This window comes from Hippopotamus amphibius, chromosome 2 (assembly GCF_030028045.1).
Source record: "Hippopotamus amphibius kiboko isolate mHipAmp2 chromosome 2, mHipAmp2.hap2, whole genome shotgun sequence".
Classification (NCBI taxonomy): domain Eukaryota; kingdom Metazoa; phylum Chordata; class Mammalia; order Artiodactyla; family Hippopotamidae; genus Hippopotamus; species Hippopotamus amphibius.
In genome coordinates this window covers 107,918,871-107,942,742 of record NC_080187.1, presented here as the reverse complement: position 1 = coordinate 107,942,742, position 23,872 = coordinate 107,918,871, and the positions used below count along the sequence as shown (strand labels likewise).

The 23,872-nt window shown below is 45.6% G+C and overlaps 1 protein-coding gene and 1 pseudogene across 1 annotated transcript in view; one reads left to right on the top strand and one right to left on the bottom strand.

The window, feature by feature from the left end:
- Nucleotides 1-23,872, top strand: part of PALLD (palladin, cytoskeletal associated protein) — a 254,461-nt gene that overhangs the window by 93,277 nt on the left and 137,312 nt on the right. The gene's annotated exons all lie outside the window — the stretch shown is intronic.
- On the bottom strand, nt 7,455-7,812 carry LOC130846640 (60S ribosomal protein L31-like; annotated as a pseudogene).

Genomic DNA, 23,872 nt, shown 5'->3' with positions numbered 1-23,872 from the left:
TCTGTATTTCTGTTTTTGTGCCAGTACCATACTGTCTTGATCACTGTAGCCTTGTAGTATAGCCTGAAATCAGGAAGCCTGATTCCACCAACTCCGTCTTTCCTTCTCAAGATTGTTTTGGCTATTCGGGGGACTTTGCATTTCCATACAAATCATAAAATTTCTTGTTCTGGTTCTGTGAAAAATGCCATTGGTAATTTGATGGGGAGTGCACTGAATCTGTAAATTGCTTTGGGTAGTACAGTCATTTTCACAATGTTGATTCTTCCAATCCAAGAACATGGTATGTCCCTCCATCTGTTTGTGTCTTCTTTGATTTCTTTCATTAGTGTCCTATAGTTTTCTGAGTACAGGTCTTTTATCTCCTTGGTTAGGTTTATTCCTAGGTATTTGATTCTTTTTGTTGCAATGGTGAATGGGATTGTTTCCTTAATTTCTCTTTCTGATCTTTCATTGTTAGTGTATAGGAATGCAAGAGATTTCTGTGTGTTAATTTTGTATCCTGCTACTTTACCGAATTCATTGATTAGCTCGAGTAGTTTTCTGGTGGCATCTTTAGGATTTTCTATGTATAGTATCATGTCCTCTGCAAACAGTGACAGTTTTACTTCTTCTTTTCCAATTTGGCTTCCTTTTATTTCTTTTTCTTCTCTGATTGCTGTGGCAAGGACTTCCAAAACTATATTGAATAGTAGTGGCGAGAGTGGACATCCTTGTCTTCTTCCTGATCTTAGAGGGAATGCTTGCAGTTTTTCACCATTGAGAATGATGTTTGCTGTGGGTTTGTCATATATGGCCTTTACTATGTTGAGGTAGGTTCCCTCTATGCCCACCTTCCGGAGAGTTTTTATCATAAATGGGTGTTGAATTTTGTCAAAAGTTTTTTCTGCATCTATTGAGATGATCATGTGGTTTTTATCCTTCAGTTTGTTAATATGGTGTATCACATTGATTGATTTGCGTATATTGACGAATCCTTGCATTCCAGGGATAAACCCCACTTGATCATGGTGTATGATCCTTTTAATGTGTTGTTGGATTCTGTTGGCTAGTACTTTGTTGAGGATTTTTGCATCTAAATTCATCAGTGATATTGGTCTGTAGTTTTCTTTTTTTGTAGTATCTTTGTCTGGTTTCAGTATCAGGGTGATGGTGGCTTCATAAAATGAGTTTGGGAGTGTTCCTTCCTCTGCAATGTTTTGGAAGAGTTTGAGAAGGATGGATGTTAGCTCTTCTCTACATGTTTGTTAAAATTCACCTGTGAATCCATCTGGTCCTGGACTTTTGTTTGTTTGGAGATTTTTAATCACAGTTTCAATTTCATGACTTGTGATTGGTCTGTTCATATTTTCTATGTCTTCCTGATTCAGTCTTGGAAGGTTATACCTTTCTAAGAATCTGTCCATTGCATCCAGGTTGTCCATTTTATTGACATATAGTTGCTTGTAGTAATCTCTTATAGTGCTTTTTATTTCTGCAGTGTCTCTTGTAACTTCTCCTGTTTCATTTCTAATTTTATTGATTTGAGTCCTCTCCCTCTTTTTCTTGATGTCTTGCTAGAGGTTTATCAATTTTATTTATCTTCTCAAAGAACCAGCTTTTAGTTTTATTGATTTTTGCTATTGTTTTCTTTGTCTCTATTTCATTTATTTCTGCTCTGAACTTTATGATTTCTCTCTATCTACTCACTTTGAGTTTTGTTTGCCCTTCTTTCTCTGGTTTCTTGAGGTGTAAGGTGAGATTGTTTATTTGGAATTTTTCTTGTTTCTTGAGGTAGGATTGTATCACTATAAGCTTCCCTCTTAGAACTGCCTTTGCTACATCCCATAGGTTTTGGATCGTTGTGTTTTCATTGTCATTTGTCTCTAGGTATTTCTTGATTTCCTCTTTGATTTCTTCAGTGATCTGTTGGTTATTTAGTAGCATATTGTTTAGCCTCCATGTGTTTGTGTTTTTTACAGTTTTTTTCCTGTAATTGATTTCTAGTCTCATAGCGTTGTGGTCAGAAAAGATGCTTGATATGATTTCAAGTTTCTTGAATTTACCAAGGCTTGATTTATGACCCAAAATGTGATCTATCCTGGAGAATGTTCCATGTGCACTTGAGAAGAATGTGTAATCTGCTGTTTTTGGATGTAATGTCCTATAGATATCTATTAAATCCAGCTGATTTATTGTCTCATTTAAAGCTTGTATTTCCTTATTAATTTTCTGTCTGGATGATCTGTCCATTGGTGTAAGTGGGGTGTTAAAGTCCCCCACTATGATTGTGTTCCTGTTGATTTCCTCTTTCATAGTTGTTAGCATTTGCCTTATGTATTGAGGTGCTCCTATATTGGGTGCATATATATTTATAATTGTTATCTCTTCCTCTTGGACTGATCCCTTGATCTTTATGTAGTGTCCTTTCTTGTCTCTTGTAACATTTTTTATTTTAAAGTCTATTTTATCTGATATGAGTATCACTACTCCAGCTTTCAATTTCCATTTGCATGGAATATCTTTTTCCATCCCCTCACTTTCCATCTGTATGTGTCCCTAGGTCTGAAGTGGGTCTCTTGGAGACAGCATATATATGGGTCTTGTTTTTGTATCCATTCAGCCAGTCTTTGTCTTTTGGTTGGTGCCTTTAGTCCATTTACCTTCAAGGTAATTATTGATATGTATGTTCCTATTACCATTTTCTTAATTGTTTTGTTTTTGTTTCTGTAGGTCCTTTTCTTATGTTTCCTGCTTAGAGAAGTTCCTTTAGCATTTGTTGTAGGGTTGGTTTGATGGTGCTGAATTCTCTTAGCTGTTGCTTGTCTGTAAAGCTTTTGATTTCTCCATTGAATCTGAATGAGATCCTTGCTGGGTAGAGTATTCTAGGTTGTAGGTTCTTCCCTGTCATCACTCTAAATATATCGTTCCACTCCTTTCTGACTTGCAGAGTTTCTGCTGAGAAATCAGCTGTTAACCTTATGGGAGTTCCCCTGTATGTTATTTGTCATTTTTCCCTTGTTGCTTTTAATAACTTTTCTCTGTCTTTAATTTTTGTCGATTTGACTACTGTATGTCTTGGCATGTTTCTCCTTGGGTTTATCCTGCCTGGGACTCTCTGCACTTCCTGGACTTGGGTAGCTATTTCCTTTCCCATGTTAGGGAAGTTTTCAACTAGAATCTCTTCCAATATTTTCTTGGGTCCTTTCTCTCTCTCTTCTCCTTCTGGGACCCCTGTAATGTGAATGTTGGCACGTTTAACATTGTCCCAGAGGTGTCTTAGGCTGTCTTCAGTTCTTTTCATTCTATTTTCTTTATTCTTTTCTTCATCAGTGATGATCACCATTCTGTCTTCCAGGTCACTTATTTGTCCTTCTGCCTCAGTTAGTCTGTTATTGGTTCCTTCTAGTGTATTTTTCATTTCAGTTATTGTGTTGCATATCTCTGTTTGTTTGCTCTTTAATTCTTCTAGGTCTTTGGTAAACTTTTCGATCTTTGCATCCAGTCTTTTTTCAAAGTCCTGGATCATCTTCACCATCATTATTCTGAATTCTTTTTCTGTAAGGGTGCCTATTTCCTCTTCATTTAGTTGTTTTTCTGGTGTTTTATGTTGTCCCTTCATCTGGTACAAAGTCTTTTGCCTTTTCATTTTCTCTGTCTTTCTGTGGCTGTGATTTTCAGTTCCACAAGTTGAAATACTGCTGATACTGCTTGATTCTGCTGTCTGCCCTCTTGTGGAGGAAGCTGTCTAGGAGGCTCGTGGGTGCTTCCTGATGGGAGGGACTGATGGTGGGTTGGGCTGGGTGGGTGGAGCTCAGTAAAACTTTAATCCGATTTGGTGGGTGGAGCTCAGTGACACTTTAATCTGCTTGTCTGCCAATGGGTGGGACTGTGTTCCCACCCTGGTACTTTTGGCCTGAGGCGACCCAGCACTGAAACTTACAGGCTCTTTGGTGGAGCTAATGGTGGACTCTGGGAGGGCTCATGCCAATGAGCACTTCTCAGAACCCCTGCTGCCAGTGCCCCTGTCTCCTCGGTGAGCCACAGCTGCCCCTCACCTCTGCAGGCAACCCTCCAATACCAGCAGGTAGGTCTGGTTCAGTCTCCTATGGGGTCACTGTTCCTTCCCCCTGGGTCCTGGTGAGTGTTTTTTGTGTGCCCTCCAAGAGTGGAGTCTCTGTTTCCCCCAGTCCTGTGGAGGTCCTTCAATCAAATCCCGCTGGCTTTCAAAGTCTGATTCTCTGGGGAGTCCTCCTCCCGTTGCTGGACCCCCAGATTAGGAAGCCAGATGTGGGGCTCAGAACCCTCAGAACTTCTGCAGTATAACTGTTCTCCAGCTCGTGAGTCACCCACCCAGCATTTATAGGATTTGATTTTAACGTGATTGCGCCCCTCCTACCGTCTCATTGTGGCTTCTCCTTTGTCTCTGGATGTGGGGTGGTTTTTTTTTTTTGGTGAGTTCCAGTGTCTTTCTGTTGATGGTTGTTCAGCAGTTAGTTGTAATTCCGGTGCTCTTGCAAGAGGGAGTGAGTGCACGTCCTCCTACTCCGCCATCTTGATTCTTCTCCCATAAACTGTTTTCCATGTATTCAATCTAAATATGAATGGGTCAGTGGTAGAACAGGTCAGTGGTGTCAGGGAGAAAAACCTTTTCCTCTATCCTGTTTAGTGTTTTCCTTGGGGGCTCGTCTGCACTCGCTCTTCTAAACCCAGACCCTCGAAGCTGAAGATTTTCAAAGAAGGAGGGTGTGTCTCTGCAGCTGCTTGGCAGTCAAAATAAACACCTCATTCCAAAGGCTTCTGTCAGCTTTTAATAAGAATCTTCTCGGCTCCGTACACAAAACAAACTCCCATTTTCGACTGCGCTTAAGGGGCTGTGTGCAAAAAAAGAGGGACAATGCACTCATTCGGCAGGTATATTCTTAACCACTGTGCCACCAGGGAAGTCCTGGTTTCTTTTCAAGCTGAGAACGTTATCTGTGTCGAGCGGGTGGAGGGAACCACATGGGCCCCTGCTACACAAAGCTGCTCAGTAGCTTGACAGCCCCAGGCAGACAGCCTGCGCGGGGTGTCTCGGCCACAATCTACGTGTTCCACCTTGTTTCCAGCTTAGAAAATTTGAGGTGGGGGCAAGGCCAGGGGACGGTGCAGCCCGAGACTGTCCAGTTGCCAGTCTCCTTTTTCCTTGCTGGAACGTGTTTCTGGTCTGAGCTTTTCTCCACTCTGGGCAGCCACTTTCTCATATTATTTCATATCTGTCTTCAGCTTTCATCAGCCTTTATCATAGATAAGCTACTGCAGTGGTTTTTAAAAAACAGCCTCAAGGAATGCAATATTCTTTCAAAGGGAACTTTCCAGAAAACACACGCTAGTCCTCTAAGCACCAAAATTAAAAAGAAGAGGAAAGAAGGAGAGGAGGAGGCGGGTGTGAGGAGCCTCGTCGCTGCGGGTCGTGACGTTGGAAAGGTTCTAAAACCTCTGCCTCTTGACGTATCACTGACTCTCTTCTTGGAGGGCAGTCAACAGCATGAACATCAAAGATGGAGCCTGTTAGCCTTTGAGGGGCTCAGACAGCATAACATTTAGGGCTGTTTACCGCTAATGATGTCCTGCTCGATGCAGTCAGCGTCCCACTGAGCTCAAAAGACAGGTTGAGACAGCCTCGTCCTTCTCAGTTGCCAGACCAGCCTCTGCTCCAGGCCCCGGGCCCCTTCCAGCCGCTCCATCTAGTGGGTAGCTGATTTCTCTCTCTTGCGGACAGTCCCCTGTGCCATTCTGGGGTGGGGGAACCCATTCATACTCTGAAGCTCCTTTCCCTAAATGTGAATATTTTTCCATCCCTTCCCTTCCCTCGGATGCTGGCGTTTGGATGCATCTAGTAGGTTGCCTCACTGTATACACAGCCCACAGTCCCATGGTGAGGACCCCCCTTTCCTTTGTGGCTGGAGCCATAGGTTTTAGCTCTGGGTCTGTGTCCCTGATGGGGGCCAGAAGTGTCTCTTCCAGAAAAGTGGGGACGTGCTGCATCATTCCTCTGAGTTTCTCTTTCCCTGTTCCTCCGCCTCCCACGTTTACAAATTGCTTTTATTACCAGCATGTGAAAAGTGGAGTGACTCCTACGAATAGCTGGACATTTGACCAATTTCCACGGGTTAACCCAAACCTTACCGAAGAGAGATGCAGAGAAAGACCCAGAAGCCGTCCAGTGGTGTGGGTAGAGTGAGCTCCAGGTAGGCCTCCGCCTCTGAGCACATGTTAGTGGGCTCAGCTCACAGCCTCATTGTGCATTCGTTTCTTCTTTCTCAAAAAATGGCATTGTTTTGTGAGTATAAAATCTTTGCCTTAATAATGAATATGCCTTAATTTTGCTATATAGGTGTACTGAGGCAGACATCACACACACACTCACACACACACACACATACACGCTCTCTCACACACACACACACACACACACACACACACACACACAGGATATCCGTGTGTTGGCGGCCAGGCCTGTTTCGGGAGCTTGGGGATGTGAGCACGTATCTGGCGTCCCCATGTTTGTGAGGTGACTGCAGCCCCAGATACCCAGTCCGCACACCAGCCTCCAGAGCAGGAGGGATGGGCAGAGGCTGTATGTCTTGTGAGGCTGTTTTATTCTGGAGACATTCCTTTCCAGCGGACTTTCCCTTAAGTGTCATTGACCACAGCTGTGTCTTGGGTCCATTTTTCATTCCCAGGAAGGGTGGGGAAGCGAGGACCTGGCAGCAGGGCATGGGGTCACCTGACTCCTGAGACCAGTCACAGCTCAGAGGCCCGGCCATCAGAGACCGTCCTTCTGTTATCTGAGAAAACAGAATTCAACGTGGGTGGAGTAGGATGGCCATTAGGGAGCTCACACAAGTGCATCCCAGTCTGCCCCAGCAGGTTTAAAAATGTTCCCGAAGGGGCCCTCAAGTCCCTGCCTCCAGTGACTGGTGACCCCAGGGTCCAAAATGTGCTGCCAGTCGTGTGAAGAGACAGAAAAGCATTCAGTTACAGGCAGCCATGGAGGGTGCAGGGGGTGTTAGTGATGGGAGCTGTGCCATGGGCAAGGCATCGTCTGATGGAGGAAGAGGGTTTGCACGCGCAGGTTCTCCTGAGGCTGCGTTCTTTCCCAGGAAGCACAAGGAAGCAGGCCAGCGGTGCCGCGTTTGCTCTGTTTGCTGCCTGAGGCTCTACGCAAAGGAGGGTGCCCATCTCCGTTCCTTTCTTCAAACACCGGGATCTCATCTGACCTCGGAATGACTGGAGCAGACGCAGGGTGTGCTCAGCATTGGTCCTCAAGGTCGTGGGATTAACAAATTGCTCACAACGTAGAGAACTCAGTCATGGTTGATGTCAAACATATTTGGAGCCTCCTTTTTTTTTTTTTTTTTTTTTTTTTTTTTTTTTTTTTTTTTTTTTTGCAAATCTGTAACTTTATTGGACAGTCAGCAGTTTGTTCTCATCTACATTAACTGTAGATTTTCAGAAGTGGTGGCAGGTACATAGGTAACCAACGTATAGAGCTTGTTTGGTGAATCTTCACCTCCGCTATGTTTTCTGAACAGCTGCACATGGATACGGTACGGGACATTCCTTATTCCTTTGGCCCAGACAGCTTTGTTGAGCCTGGTGTCCATGTGCACTTCTGGAGTCCCCATCTCCTACATGGCAAATTTCTGGATTTCTTTGAGTGCCCGAGGGGGATGCTTCTTGAAACCCACTCCATGGATGTGTGTGTGAATGTTGATGGTGTATCTGTAGTCCCACCTCATTGACGGAGGACCGGTCCTTCTTCTCACAGTCCTTCTTTGTGGGAGTCATCCTGCCAAACCGGGGTTGGAAAGGAAGCTGTTTTTAAAAAAAAAAAAATTATATGTGAGCATTGATATTTTTGAGTGCAGGATGAAGAAGACATCGGTGGGGTGAGAAACTAAAGAAAGCACACTTAGGACATTCAGGCCCATTAGGAGGAAATTGTTGGCTCTGTTGGTCACAAGCGGTTTGGAAAAGATTCTCTCTACGTACAGCTGGTTAACTGTCACACAAATGGCAGATGACACAGTTTTTTTCTAGGAGATATTCCTTTACTGACAAGGTGCTCAGTGGTAGAATGAAAGCTTGCTGTTTTGTTTTCCCTGACGTCTGCTCTGCAGTCCCTGGTGAGGTTGGTGAGGTTCTGGTTCTTTCCACGAAGGTGGACAGCCTCACTGTATTCCTCCGTGTGCCCCTTGACTCACTAAGAGCCCTCTTGGAGGCGGTGGGTACTCTTTGCTCCCCGAGTCCCTGGCAGCCCCATGAATTCTGAAGCCCACAAGGACCAAGGGGCAGAAAGAATCTTTCAGCCCTTGCTCCTTCTAAAGAACAATCCGGCCATTGGGAGTTTAGTGTCTCGCTTCAATGACCAAGGCCGGTGTGACTTTCTGGGTCGCGGGACAGGGGTTCAGGCTGTCTGCGTCTCCAGCTGCGAACCTGCTCCCCGGAGCAGCGTCTGTGGACGCCAAGCCCAGGAGGGATCTGAGCCCCCTCCGTCTCATTTCTAAACCACATTGCCTTTGTCCTTGTTCTCAATTTCCAAGGGCATTTCATTCTGTAATTTTCATTGATTTTGTGGCCAGAAACTGACTGGAGAAAGGGGAGCTTGAAACTGGTTAGGAGTCAGGATTTGGAATCAGTGATGCTGCACGAGTCGTTTACCGTAACTAAGATCCCACTCTCAGAAGACACACACTGAGGACAGCGACTTGACCGTGGGGTGGGGTGGGGCATCTCGGGTCGGCAGGGGACACATACGGGAGACAGCCCTCAGCCATCGGTAATTTTAGCTTTGTTTCTTGAATCGGTGTCTCCCCCCCTCAACCCACCACGCCATTCCCACCGCCCCACCCTCTGCCCCACCCGCCACAGGCCTGCACGTCTCAGTTCATCCAGTCGGTTCCCCCGCCTCTCCCCATGGGTTCCCCATCCTCTCCCCACGTTAATCCTTGTTAACTGCCCCATCCCCCGCCCCCGAGTTCACACTGACCAACCCCAGCTGACGGCAAATCAGGCACTTGTGTTTCCATTGTTCTGCTTCTTTGCTCTCATATATAATACTAAGACTGTCACAGGTTGCAAATGGCAAAATGAATAAGTAAAATACTTATTCGACAAACAGTTTCAATTATAAAGCTTTCTTAGAAGATGAGAGGATGGCTTTCAGGCCTAAAGTGCAGGCAGGGAGCATGGCCCGTTTTGGTGACAGCTACCCCAGGGACCGTGCACTGCCCTGCGCCCACGTGACAGCATCAACCAGAGCCACCGACCCGACGCCGGGGACGCATGTCCCGTCCCCCGTAGGGCGCTTGTCTCGGGGCTGGGTCCTCGATGCTGTAACGGGAACCCCTCTCTTCGTTCTCCTGCAGCGTTTGCCTGCATCCTCTCTGCCCTGACTAGCAGGCATTGTTTTTCCATTGAAAACAGCTCCTGACTTGTACTTGCCCAGGGATGTTGCATAAGCAGCATCCCTCGCTTCCTCTTAGTTAAGTGCCACGTCAGGAGGATTTGAGAAGATGGTCCAGGCCCTTCTCAGTGGGTGGTTGTGTGCTCTGTATATCAAGCATTTGTGAGTGTTGTAGGCCACGCGGGACACACATGACCACAATCACCGGAGGGTCTCAAACACCGGGAAACGTCCTCAAAGATGTTCGGAGAGACAAACTGGGGAAGAAGAAAAATGGTGACGAGACCCTGTGCTCCCTGCTCCCTGTGCTCCCTCTACACATCTGTGCTTTCCTTCTGTGAATGCGCTTCCGAAGAAAGGAAACCCGCTTCATCCCTCGGTCTAATGTGAGATTTTGATTGTTTCTGGACGACTTGACCATTTTGAAAAAAGACATTACAAGTCTAATCATGGACATCTCTGTTTGTTCACTATGACTTTCGTCTCCAGAAAATGTCACTGTGCTGTGATTTTTTTTTCTAAGCTGAAAAGACAGATATTAAGTTTCTTAGTCAACCTAGCAGATGCATTTGGGATACTTGAGCACGAGACAATCGGACAGGACCATAAAAAAGAAAAAGCTAAAGTCAGAATGAATGGTGGGGTGGAAATTTCTTTTGGAAGACAGAAAACGTTAATTGCAAAGAGTTCAAGAGTTGAAGCCAAAAGAGCTGGCCAGGTTGGGTAGAAAAAGACGCGGTAAGACACCCCCAGGCCCGCTTCCCTTTGAATGGCTTTTCTACCACCAGTGACTTGAAACAGATGCAAATCCTCCGTGCCCAACCACTCAGGAACTTCCGGGTGGACAGTGATAACAACTACACGTGATTTAAGAAAACAGGCGGGGTGTCATTAAAATCTTTTAAAACGCTCTGTGACATCTGGTTTCCATTTTGCTGTGCTGTTTAATTAGCTTCAGTCTTGCACAATTGCAGAAATCTTATTTGCTCGAAATAGTATCTTGGAGGAAGTGACCTTTATTTAATAGAGAAGAATGTTCAGTGTCATGTGGGCTTGATTAACTTCATCCCAAGTTTTAACTGCTTCCCCCTGGCTTCAGGATCTGTCGGCTCGTGTCTGTACAAATCAGACTCTGGGTTGTATGCGCTCTCTGCCAACTGGTGCCCCTGTCTTATTTCTGAGATGCCAAAAATGGAAGACATTTTCAAGAGAACTGTGACACTTCCGAAAACTATTCTCATTTGCCTTCATGTCTTTTATAGAGGTTGCTGGCTTCTGAGCTAGTAAGGAAGTCCAGTTCTGGAAGAGATTCCTTCCTTGCTGTTGTGCTGGGTGTGTGATCTCTTTGATAAGAGTAACTGTCTTGAGGGGTGGGGCTGAGCGATACACCCTGTAAAAACCTGGAGTACGGGTGCCTCTTTGCTGAGGTCCAGTGATCCTAGGGAGCTTGTATTGGACAAATCCTGGGGGGCAGACAGGAGCATTGTGTAGTGGAGGAGGAGTGGAGAGAACACATTTAATCAACAGCTGACTTTATTCTTCTGTTTGCCAGAGCACCCCACAGCCGGGCCCCGAGATCAGGACGCCGTGGAGGCAGCACATGTCACCGAGCGCCGGCCCACAGGGAGTGCATTTGTCCCCGCAGGCTCGCATGCTTGGCTGACCCGAGGGGTGTCTGGACAGCAGTCAGTGTGCGTTGTGCCCGCCTGACTTTTCTCTGCAGGGGGATTAGTGGGTGTGAATTACACGTAGGTCACTTCATCAGCCTGGCCGTTGTCACTGGTTCCAGCTCCTCCTTGAGTTCCGTACGCAGTGTCTCTCGAGCAAATCCGTCTCCTCTATCTGACCCAGGCTGGTTCCGCTTTCCCAGCTCCTGTTCTTGCTTCTCCATGAAGGAGGCACCCTTAGCTCTCTGACCTCTGGCTCAATATTGAGGCCAGGTTTGTCCTGCAGAAGGATTCTTCCTTCACATGGAGGAAGAGCGTGTGCGGCATCAAGATGATGTCTGTTATAAACGCTTCGTTTGGCTGGAAGACCACATGCGTGACGTCTTGTGGACAAAGGCAGTTTCTGCTCCATGAACACGCCTGACCCAGGAGTTCTGTTTCTCAAGTCTCCATGATGCTCCAGACCCTAACCTACTAGGGCAGCATTTCCCAACAAGGGTATAGGAAAATCAGCAGTAGGAGTTTGTGAAGAGTGTTCAGTATTTGGAAAGATCTCACAGGTCGCCCGGGTCAGCAGGGATGCTTGGTTTATTTGCGTTTGGCTACAGTCCTCTTCGTTCACTACCCAGCCCTCCCCACGCTGACCAGAAGCTCCAGTGGATAGTTAGTTACCATCCCTGTTGAGCACCAAATGAGGAAACAAGTCATGTATTGCCTATAGTTGGAGTTCCTTTAAACAACCGAGAACATCTTGACCACCTCACTCCCCGTTCTCAGCGACGTGGGCGCTGCCCCTGGACTCCCAACCTTCCCAGCTGTGCTTCTCCAGCTTCCTGACCAGCTCCTCCAGCAAACACCCCATGCCCTACCGTCCGGGAGGCACAGACTGGCTTAGGTCGCCCTCTGTGCCCCCTGGACCGAGGGCTTCCTCCCTGAGTTCCCTCATGTCTTACTCTCTGAGGGTAGCCTCCCCATGAGACTAGAGGTTCTCGGACAGCAGGCTGTGTCTGTCTTGCTGCTTCGCCCCAGCCCTAGCCCAGCCCTGGCACACGACCAACACTCAGTAAATGTGGATGGGTTGTATTTATTGCCGCAATGGTGGCGTTTATCCCCTTGAAGCCTGGTTACGTCGCTAGGCTGTCCTATTCTGGAGGACGAGCTTCTCCGTGGAGGCATCAACCATCACAAGTAGCACAGAGTATAGGACAGAAATTTTTTTAAATTCATTTTTATTTTATGTATTGGCTGTGTTGGGTCTTCATTGCTGTGCGCGGGCTTTCTCTAGTTGCGGTGAGCAGGGGCTACTCTTCGTTGTGGTGCGCAGGCTCCTCATTGCGGTGGCTTCTCTTGTTGTGGAGCACATGCTCTAGGCACACGGACTTCAGTAGTTGTGGCTCGTGGGCTCAATAGTTGTGGCTCGCGGGCTCCAGAGCACAGGCTCAGTAGTTGTGGCGCATGGGCTTCGTTGCTCTGAGGCATGTGGGATCTTCCTGGATCAGGGATCAAACCCATGTCCCCTGCATTGGCAGGTGGATTCTTAACCACTGCACCACCAGGGAAGCCCCAAGGACAGAAATTTAATTTAGTTCAGTTACACTTGAGATTTTGGTGAAGGCCGTAACAATGACGGTTCTTGTCCTGTCCTCAGGCAGTCCTGTGAAGTCTCTCCTTTGCTCAAAATTCCACTCCCCTTGTCATGAAAAGTGCGGTTATCTTCAGTTCCTGGTAGGTGAGCGGTATGTGATCTGAGGTCTGTGAGCAGCTTCAGGTCAAACAGAACTTTGGCTGCATCAGATCCCCTGTTTTTGCTGCACAGGAAGAGTTTGAATGAGGTCGTTGACGGGACCTCTAACCTTGCTTGTTTTCTGCCTGTCTTGTTTGTTCAGGCCTGGCAGGGAACCCAAAAATAAAAGCTTGCTCCAGTTTGACTTTCACTGTAGTTATTTTTCAATCCTCATAACACCCTTTAGGAGCCCTCTGTATTTCTGTGCACATCTCCTGGATTTTCCAAAACAAACACAACATAAACAGGGAAATTTGGCAATTTCCAAATGTGGCAGATGGGCAGCTGCTTCCTTGGTCTGAGTAGCCTTTGCTGCAGATAGAGGGGATCCCAGAGGAAAACTAGCCTGGAAGCCCTGTGGGTGTCTCTGCCCTTGGCCTCCCTGGCAAAGCGGGGTCGGGGGAGCAGCTCAATGTCAGAAGCCAGCAACCCCACCTCCAACTCTGCGAAAGCCCTCGGCCCAGAGGACCACCCTGGGTCACATTGTTTCCCTGTGACCAGCAGATTCCTCCCCAGACGACTCAGGGGAGACCACCCTTGGGGGTGAGAGAGTGGTGTCTGATTAAAGTTCGAGATCCCTGCAGGTCCGGGGAAAGGGTGAACTGCAGGGCGGCCTCCAGGGGCCTGTCCTTTCTGCTTCCCTTTGCTTTCCTGGGTCAGCCTGTTTAGGGACATGGACCAGGAGGCAAGGGTGTCCCTGTCACAGCAGTTCTCCATTCTCTGCACCGTGGTTGGTCTGCAGGGCATCTGCATGACCGCCACCATCTTAGGGTTACAGACAGACTCCCCAAATTTCTCAAGAGTGTAGTCCAGAGCAAAACAGAGCCAAGATAAAGCCTTGGGAAAAATAGGACTCCAGTCTCACGGTCTCCCATTAACGGACCAAAGGATGCAGACAACTTAAAGCCAGAGGGAACCTCTGAGGTCACTTGTTCCAACGCCTCCATTTTTCTAGGAAACAAGATGAGACCACTGATCATAAGGGACTCGGCAGGTGAGGTTTTATGATGAAGAGGACAGGATAGTCTCTGGGGTCAGGCCTCAGCGTGAATCCTCAGCACCTTGTTATTCTGGCCATGACCTTGAATAAGTCCCTCCCCTCTTTGAGCTTCAGTTTTATCATCTAGAAAATGCCATGATAATAGCACTTAAAGGACTGCTGAGATAATTACACGAGAGAACATCCATGTAAAGCCCTTAGCAGAGTGCCTGGTACTCAGCAGGTGACTAAAACTCGATACCATCAACCTTGTGGTCCCCACCATCATCGCTTCCATCAGCAGCACCATCACCATCAAAGCCAGGGCCCAAGACCCAAGTTTCCTGGATCAGCATTTCTTTACTACATTCCTCTGACTCACCTTTTGTACGTAGTGGACACTATTTGGGGGTACCCCACCATATGGGGTATATTAGTTAAAGTACAAACAGAGGTGATGTCATTCGTTTAGACACTGTGAGATGCTGGGCAAATAATTATGCATTCCTTTTTTTTGTTTTCTTAATTAAATATTTTTTTTAAATGATGCACTCTTTTAAAAAAAAAAAGGAGGTAACACTTGAAAAGAGAATGGAGATAACGTAATAGCCAAAATTTTACTTGGAATTATGTGTCTCTATGTGGCTGCAGTCCCATATTTATATTTGAATAATGTGTCCTTGTAAAAACACACATTCTAACGTGTCAAGAAGCCCGTGTTAAAAAAGTTCTACTATTTTCATTCCTTCCTCTTTCCAGTATCATCATAGTCAACTTTTAAACTTGAATATATTCCACTTACAAGATTCCAAGTGATTGTTTTGGTTGGTCGTAAAAGCGTTATTGATGTGAGAACTACCGGGGTCCTTCTGCACGTGATCTAAACAACGCGGAGAGATGGGTTACCTTCGGGGAGATGCTGCGTCCTGTGTGCCCGAGAGAAGACACGGGCGTGAAACTTTTCCAAATTAAAGCTGTTTCCTGCTGTATGTGCTCAGGAATGTCGAGCTGATCCGTCAGATTTGTTCCTTACGTTTTCTCTTATCGTAACCACATTGAGGCCAGGAAGTCACACATCCAAGATAAAATCAGGGTTGCACCCGCACCTCGTGCTGGCTGATAAAATGTTCCTGTTTCTCATCACTTTTCTCTCCTCTTTCACCAGCTTGGATCTCGTTTTTTAATCTGACATGATTTCCTTATTTTCTTTCTCCGCGCTGTAAACACACAGCATACGTGTGCGATTTCTAAAACGCCTGCTCAGATTATCAGCTTACCCTAGTCAGACCATTCCCTCCTTCAAGAGAAGGGACTTGAAATCCAGCATTTGCAGTTGAGCCTGAGAAGGAAAACCTGTGACACAAAAGATGAAGCCTTGAGGGCAGAGGCTGTGTTTTATTATCGTGTGTTTCCAGCATGAGCAGCGCTTAGCGCGGAGCACATCTCAGTAAATACTTGAATGAATAACAAACTTTTCTCCATCTCCAGTCAGTTTATGGGTATTGCAGCAATTCTTTTTTCCAGGGCAGAAAAATATTATGAACCTATGGATCTTACAAAAGTTATTATTTCAGTCGCTTACACATTACGCCCAGAATTAATAAACTGTGGTCCATCCAGACAGTGGACTATGAGTCAGTGCTAAAGAGAAATGAGCTATTAAGCTATGAAAAGACGTGGAGGAAACTTAAATGTATGTGGTTAAGTGAAAGACACCAATCTGAAAAGGCTACACACTGCAATTCCAACTCTATGATGTTCTGGGAAAGACAAAACTATGAGGACAGTGAAGAGATCAGGGGTTGCCGGGGGTAGAGGGCGGGAGGAGGGAATACACAGAGCACAGAGGGTTTTTAGAGCAGCGAGACTACTCTGTATGGTACCATAGTGGTGGATACATGTCCCTGTACATTTGTCCAAATCCGTAGAATATACAACCCCAAGGGTGAACCCTAATGGAAACTCTGGACTCTGGGTGACGCATCAGTGTAGTTTCACCAGTTGTAACACACGTCCCGTCTGCTGGGGTGTTCGTGGTGGAGGCGGCTGTGCACGTGGGGAGGCGGGGCAGGGGAATATACGGGAAATCTCTGCACGTCCTGCTCTATCTTGCTGTGAATCTGAAACTGCTCTAAGAAAAATAGTCTGTTAAAATGAGGAGGAAATAAAAATAAGTTGGTATATCAAGAGGCCAAAAGCATGAATGATAACAACTTGACAGTATTAAAGTTATGAAGACCCTGCCTGGGAGAGGAACCAGTCAAAGGAGGTGAAGACAGTAGCTGCCGACTGAGAGTCATCCATGAACATGACGTGGGGAGGGGTCTCAGGAGAGGGACTTGACATCTGTCTAAGTGAGGAATCCGAGGACCCGTAGCCGTGTCCAGGCTGGCGAGGTGTCCAGAGAAAGCGTTGACACCTGGACACCTGCCATCAAGCGCCAGAGCTGATAAGTGGAGTCTTGAGAGCTGAGATCTTAAATGAAGCAGGTTGCAGGTCCAGTTGGAATCCATTTGCTACAAATTGCCTCCATGTATAAGTAGGGAGAGCCACACAGTATGTACTTAAGAGCAGATAGCTACAGTTGTTACTACTTGTTTATAGTTTGTATCCTGAGTTTTCCCATCTACCCAGCAGGAGTGTTGGTGTCCCGCTCATACCAGCCACGTGGACAGGCAGACAAGTCATCCCCCAGAGAGAACATCCTGTCCAGGGCACTGCCCCGGGGGATGAGGTCCTGGGAGGATGTTTCACCTTCAGGTTGAGGAGGGTCAGTTTTCACTCCTGCGTAAAAGCACATCCAGCTCTCAGCAAAAGCATAGAAATTGACAGAAGACAATAAAGGCAAAAGATGTGTAGCCTAGTTTCAACTGCAGGTGTTATTCTTACCAGGGAAAGATGTAAATGTGACGGCCACAGTGTCAAGTCAAGTTTGGACATGTGCCCTGACCACGAGACAGCAGATCTGATTCTACAGCTGTGCCAGGAGATTCGGGCTGTGTGGTCCCCATCTATAGAGAAAACACGGACATTTCATCATGTGTAGAGAAAGAGGCCACAGGTTCCCCTTGTATGAAGCCCGTGGGATGGGGTGGCAGGGTGGCCTGTCACCTTGTCTGTCCCCTAGTTTCAGGGAGGCCAAGCAGCTTGTCCGAGCCAACTTTTAGCTTTTTAGTGAATATTAACATCTTGTGGTTGAGATACTGTAAATATCATCAGAGGAATTCCAACATTTTGAAAGATTCCAGCTGCTAGAAAGAGAATATTTGTGCCACAGATGCAGACCCTATTTTAGTAGAATTTCAGAGTCTTTACCACAAAGCACGACTCAACTATTGGGACTAGGCAGGTCCCTTCTCTTATTAGTTCTTATCCTGTATTCCCATTATGTTCTGTTCTCGGAATTTGTTTGTAATTGTTTCTTCAGAAGAGAGAAATGCGGATAAGGGATGGAGGTTCAGGAGAAAATGTCAGCGTTGAAACAAAGGCTGTTGTGTTTTAGATGATCATATATTTGAAAAGTAATTACTGTAATCCTTTTGCTTTAGAAAGGTAAATTGACACAAAAATATTCCAAAAAACAAATTGGTACAGATCAGTGGTTTTCAAAATGTGGTCCCCCAAACCAGCAACATCAGAATTAGCTAGGAACTTGTGGGAAATGAGGATTTTTAGGCTGCCCCCAAATCACCTGAATCAGAAACTCTTGGGCTGGGGACCAGGAGTGTGTAGCTTAACAGGCTTGCCAGGTGACTCTCAGCACTGGTATAGATAAATCATTCAGACAGACACCATTGATTTAGGAGATAATTCTGAGTAATATGGGAATGAATACATCAAATCCTTTAAAAAAAAAAAAAGGAAAAAAGCATTGTTGATTTCTGCAGTGTGTTAGTTTTCTATTGCTGTGCAACAAATCACCACAAATTTATTGGCTTAGGACAGCATCTGTTTGTTATCTCGCGTTTTCCATAGGTCAGGTGTCCATAGGTCGGCCGAGTCCTCCGCTCAGGGTCTCAGGAGGCTGCAGTCGAGGTGTCAGCCAGGCAGCCGCTCATCTGGCGGCTCAGCTGGGGAAGATTTGCTTCCCGGCTCTTTTGGGCTGTTGCTGAGTTCACTTACTTCCAGAGCAGGACTGAGGGCCTCTTTCTTACTCACCTTTACTGGAGGCTGCCTTGTTCCTAGAACTCCTGCCATGTGGCCATCCCCAAAGCAGGTCGCCATGGGGCAGTTTGCTTCTTCAGAGCTCTCAAGGCTGGGGGAGAGTCTCCCTCTAGTCGGCCTGGAGTCACACATCAGGTAACACAGTCGTGGGAGTGACAGCCCACTGCCTCTGCTGTGACCTGTAACCCAGTCCAGTGGGTGCCTCCCTGTCACCTGCCCCACAAACTGCAGGTTGGAAACAGTTGACGGCCCTGCCTGCGCTTGGTGGGAGTGTGACCAGCAGTCACTCTTTGCAGGGCATGTTCACCACATGGGGAGAGTATCACAAAATTTTACACAATTGACTATAACTTGCTTAGTGTACTTTTAAAATGAAGCACATTTGGGATTTCCCTGGTGGTCCAATGGTTAAGACTCTGAGCTTCCATTGCAGGGGGCATGGGTTCAATCCCTGGTTCGGGAAACTATGATCCCACATGCCACACAGCCAAAAAATAAATAAATTTTAAAAAATTTTAATGAGAAAAAAATTTTAAAAATAAAATGAAGGGCTTCCTAGGTGGTGCAGTGGTTAAGAATTAGCCTGCCAATGCAGGGGACACGGGTTCAATCCCTGCTCCAGGAAGATCACACGTGCTGCAGAGCAACTAAGCCCATGTGCCACAACTATTGAGCCTGCGAGCCACAACTATTGAGCCCATGTGCTGCAACTACTGAAGCCCATGCGCCTAGAGCCCGTGCTCCACAACAAGAGAAGCCACGGCAATGAGGAGCCCGCGCACCACAACAAAGAGTAGCCCCCACTCACCGTAACTGAAAGAAAGCCCGCGCACAGCAAAAAAGATCCAACACAGCCAATTAAATAAATAAATAAATAAATAAATAAATAAATTTAAAAAATAAAAAATAAAATGAAGTACATTTGGGAAAGTGTATCTTCTTCAAGAAAACGTAATCTCATAAATCACTGAAATGTTAGGAAGTTGAGGTCAAAGATGGATTTTTCTTCCAGGTATGAGAAGAATTCAATGAGGTTAAGAAAAGTGACCATACTTAGCTACTTTGACATAAACACGCTTTCCCTGTCCTCCCAGACCATCTGCTGGTCATTCTTCTGGGTTCCACGCATAGTCTTCTCCCCACAAGGCCTTTCCTGACGCTTCCAGCTGGAGCCCTCCTTCCTCCCGTCCCCGGTGTTAGCTCCTCCCCTGGGTTACTTTACAGATATTGGGCAGATGATTTATCTCTTGCAGACAGGCCTGTGCCATTCTTTCTATATCATTAAAGCCTCACTCAGTAACTGGGCATAAGGAAAACTCAATAGATGTTACATCCATGAGATGGTATTTTATATCTTTGGAGCCACTTGGGCTGTGTAATATACACGTATGTTAAGGACTGCTGAGTTATAAAAGCGATTAGCTAATCGTAGGTGTGTTGAATTATTGAAATCCATGGGGTCACACGGCCCAGAGCCCCATCCTGGTTTCTCCTTTCCCAGCTATGTGTGCCCTTGGGGACCACACTTAGTGTCTCTAAACCTCACTTTCCATAATACAGCGATTAATTAATAAGTATGAAGCCATTATTGATATCAGGGGGGAAGTATTGACATCTCCTGACAGTAGCAGCTCAGCTCACACAAGGGCAAGGTGTGCAAGTCCCAGCTCAGTCCTGGAAGGAGGGCGGGTTCACTCCAGGTGAGGTGGTCTCGATGACACAGACCGTGGTGTCTGCAGACACTCTCTCTCTTTGGTGGTTAGGAGAATAGAGGAGAGGGTGGGGGGATGGAACCCGGGGACCCTGCTTTAGTCAGCAGCTGGCAGGGATAGGGGGGCTGGTTGCTTTCTCAGAGCCGAGGGCAATGCTCGTGCTCTGAGGGCGGCCCAGGACACACGAGCTGCACAGGACACTGGGTCAGGGCCGCAGTGTTCACAGACGGACCACCACCCCCAGCGTTGCCCCCCAGCCCAGCCACGTGCGGGAATTTACAAGGTCAGTCACAGACGTAGAAGTCGGTGGCTCGAGTTACTGCATTCCTCGCAGTCATCTAATCAGTTCCCAGTAACTTTCTTAATAAAAAGGCAAGCCTTATGGTGCTTCTCCCTAGAAGGGAGGAATTGATTTCCTGTCCAAGTGGTGTAGGGAGGCGTGGGTGCTCAGATGGTTCTGAATTTGTATCTTTGAGCGTCTGTTACCTGTTTCTGTGCTCTGAGGTTGGGAGAGATTGTGTCGCTCTTATTTTCCTCCTGGTTTCACGCGATAGGCCTCTGAGATCCTTGTACACAATCCCTGAGAACTGTAAGTGACTGTGTTAGCATCTATACTGGGAGGCTTTGAAATGATGGTAATTTTCTTTGCCATTTATGTTCCCTGGAGAGCTCCATAACCCACAGCTGGATTTTAGTGACCACAAAACTTCCTTGAATTCCCAGTGTATGATGGTGAGTCAAAATTTATCCACTCTCTGGCTGTAGAATTTATTTTAATTAACTTTTAGAAAAGACAAATACATCATTTTTTGACATAATCTCCTTGCTTTTCAGTACACTTTGTGCATCTGTCAACAAGCTTTCGTATTCCCTCATTAAAAAATGTTTTAGCCACTCTCACCATTATTATTCAACATAGTTTTGGAAGTTTTAGCCACAGCAATCAGAGAAGAAAAAGAAATCAAAGGAATCCAAATTGGAAAAGAAGAAGTAAAATTGTCACTCTTTGCAGATGACGTGATATTATATATAGAAAACCCTAAAGACTCTACCAGAAAACTGCTAGCACTAATTGATGAGTTTCGTAAAGTAGCAGGATACAAAATTAATGCACAGAAATCTCTTGCATTCCTATACACGAACAACGGAAGAGCAGAAAGAGAAATTAAGGAAACTCTCCCATTCACCATTGCAACCAAAAGAATAAAATACCTAGGAATAAACCTGCCTAAGGAGGCAAAAGATCTGTATGCAGAAAACTTTAAGACATTGATGAAAGAAATCAAAGACGACACAAACGGAGGGACATACCACGTTCCTGGATTGGAAGAATCAACATCGTGAAAATGACTGTCCTACCCAAAGCAATTTACAGATTCAATGCAATCCCTATCAAATTACCAATGGCATTTTTCACAGAACTAGAGCAAGAAATCTTACGATTTGTATGGAAACGCAAAAGACCCCAAGTAGCCAAAGCAATCTTGAGAAGGAAAAATGGAGTTGGTGGAATCAGGCTTCCTGACTTCAAACTATACTACAAGGCCATAGTGATCAAGACAGTATGGTACTGGCACAAAAATGGAAAGGAAGATCAATGGAATAGAATAGAGAACTCAGAAGTAAGCCCAAACACATATGGGCACCTTATCTTTGACAAAGGAGGCACGAGTATACAATGGAAAAAAGACAGCCTCTTCAATAAGTGGTGCTGGGAAAATTGGACAGCAACATGTAAAAGAATGAAATTAGAACACTTCCTAACACCATACACAAAAATAAACTCCAAATAGATTAAAGACCTACATGTAAGGCCAGACACTATAAAACTCCTAGAGGAAAACATAGGCAGAACACTCTATGACATCCATCAAAGCAAGATCCTTTTTGACCCACCTCCTAGAATCATGGAAATAAAATGAAGAATAAACAAATGGGACCTCATGAAACTTAAAAGCTTTTGCACAGCGAAAGAAACCATAAACAAGACAAGAAGGCAACCCTCAGAATGGGAAAAAATAGTTGCCTATGAAACAACGGACAAAGGATTAACCTCCAAAATATACAAGCAGCTCATGCAGCTTAATACCAAAAAAGCAAATAATCCAGTCCACAGATGGGCAGAAGACCTAAATAGCCATTTCTCCAAAGAAGACATACAGATGGCCAACAAACACATGAAAAGATGCTCAACATCACTAATCATCAGAGAAATGCAAGTCAAAGCCACAATGAGGTATCACCTCACACCGATCAGAATGGCCATCATCACAAAATCTGGAAACCACAAATGTTGGAGAGGGTGTGGAGAGAAGGGAAGTCTCCTGCACTGTTGTTGGGAATGTAAATTGGTACAGCCACTATGGAAAACAATTTGGAGGTTCCTTAAAAAACTACAAATATAACTACCATATGATCCAGTAATCCCACTGCTGGGCATATACCCAAAGAAAACCATAATCCCAAAAGAAACATGTACCATAATGTTTATTACAGCACTATTTACAATAGCCAGGACATGGAAGCAACCGAAATGCCCATCAACAAATGAATGGATACAGAAGATGTGGCATATATATACAATGGAATATTACTCAGCTATAAAAAGGGATGAGATGGAGCTATATGTCATGAGGTGGATAGACCTAGAGTCCGTCATACAGAGTGAAGTAAGTCAGAAAGACAAATATTGTATGCTAACTCACATATATGGAATCTAAAAATGGTACTGATGAACTCAGTGACAAGAACAAGGACGCAGATACAGAGAATGGACTGGAGAACTTGAGGTTTGGGAGGGGGTGGGGGGTGAAGGGGAAGCTGAGACAAAGCAAGAGAGTAGCACAGACATATATATACTACCAACTGCAAAATAGATAGCCAGTGGGAATTTGCTGTATAACCAAGGGAGTTCAACTCGAGGATGGAAGATTCCTTAGAGGACTGGGATGGGGAGGGTGGGGGGGAATCGAGGGAGGGTGAGGGGGCAGTCGAGGGAGGGAGGGAATATGGGGATATGTGTGTAAAAACAGATGCTTGAACTTCGTGTACCCCCCAAAAAAAGTAAATAAATAAATAAAATTTTAAAAAAAATGTTTTAGGCTGAGCTGTGAGCCATGAATGCGCCGAGGTCTTCACTCCTTCATCAGAAGTGAATCTTCGTCCTTGTAGGGCTGCTTTCAGGGGGCCAAACAGGTGAAAGTCTGACAGAGCAAGATGAGGACTGTAGGGAGGATGTTTTAACACCTCAAAAGCAAGTTTTTGCAGAGTGTTAGTGTGAGCAGAAGTGTGTGGATGTGCATCGTCTTGCAAGATCACAACGCCCTTGGATAGCAGTCCTCTGCATTTAATCCAAAGTTTAGGCTTCAGCTCTTCAATAAGCATCTCACTGTAACGAGCACTGTTGATTGTTGAACCTTTGAGCCATGGCTGCTGATCTGCAAATGCTTTACCACATAATCCACTGTCCCTCGTCTCTTCAACAGAATCATGTCACGTGTACACTCAGTGTTGTCATCAGCCATGGATGTGCACGGGTGTCCAGCTCCTTCTTTTTTTTTTTTTTTTTGGTTTTAATTTTATTTATTTATTTATTATTTTGGGGGGGTACCCCAAGTTCAATCATCTTTTTTTATACACATATCCCCGTATTCCCTCCCTCCCTTGACTCCCCCCCCCACCCTCCAGCTCCTTCTTGATGGCTAACACTTGTGCATCCTTCCTTGAACTTCTCTATCCATTCATACACACTTCTTTGAGACAATACACTTTCTCCATACTGCGCACAAAGTCTTCAATAAATAAGGGTACCAGGTACACCCTCAGACCACAAAAAACGAATCACTGCACACTGCTCTTCTTTCGTGCACATCACAAGTGGGGCATCCATTTTTGCTTGCACCACAGCTACAGATGCACTGATGAACCACGTTCACACCTGCACAGCAGTGACTGGGGAGACAGTAGCCTTGAATGGAAAGTGCTGATAAGAGAGTGCGGCCAACAGAAGTTTTAATATAACCGGAGTGCGGATAATTTTTGACTCACCCTTGTATTTTGGTTTATTGCTTTCAGTATCTGAACTCTTTTAAGATGAAAAGTGTAAATAATTACAAAATAACAACATTTAGAGGGAAA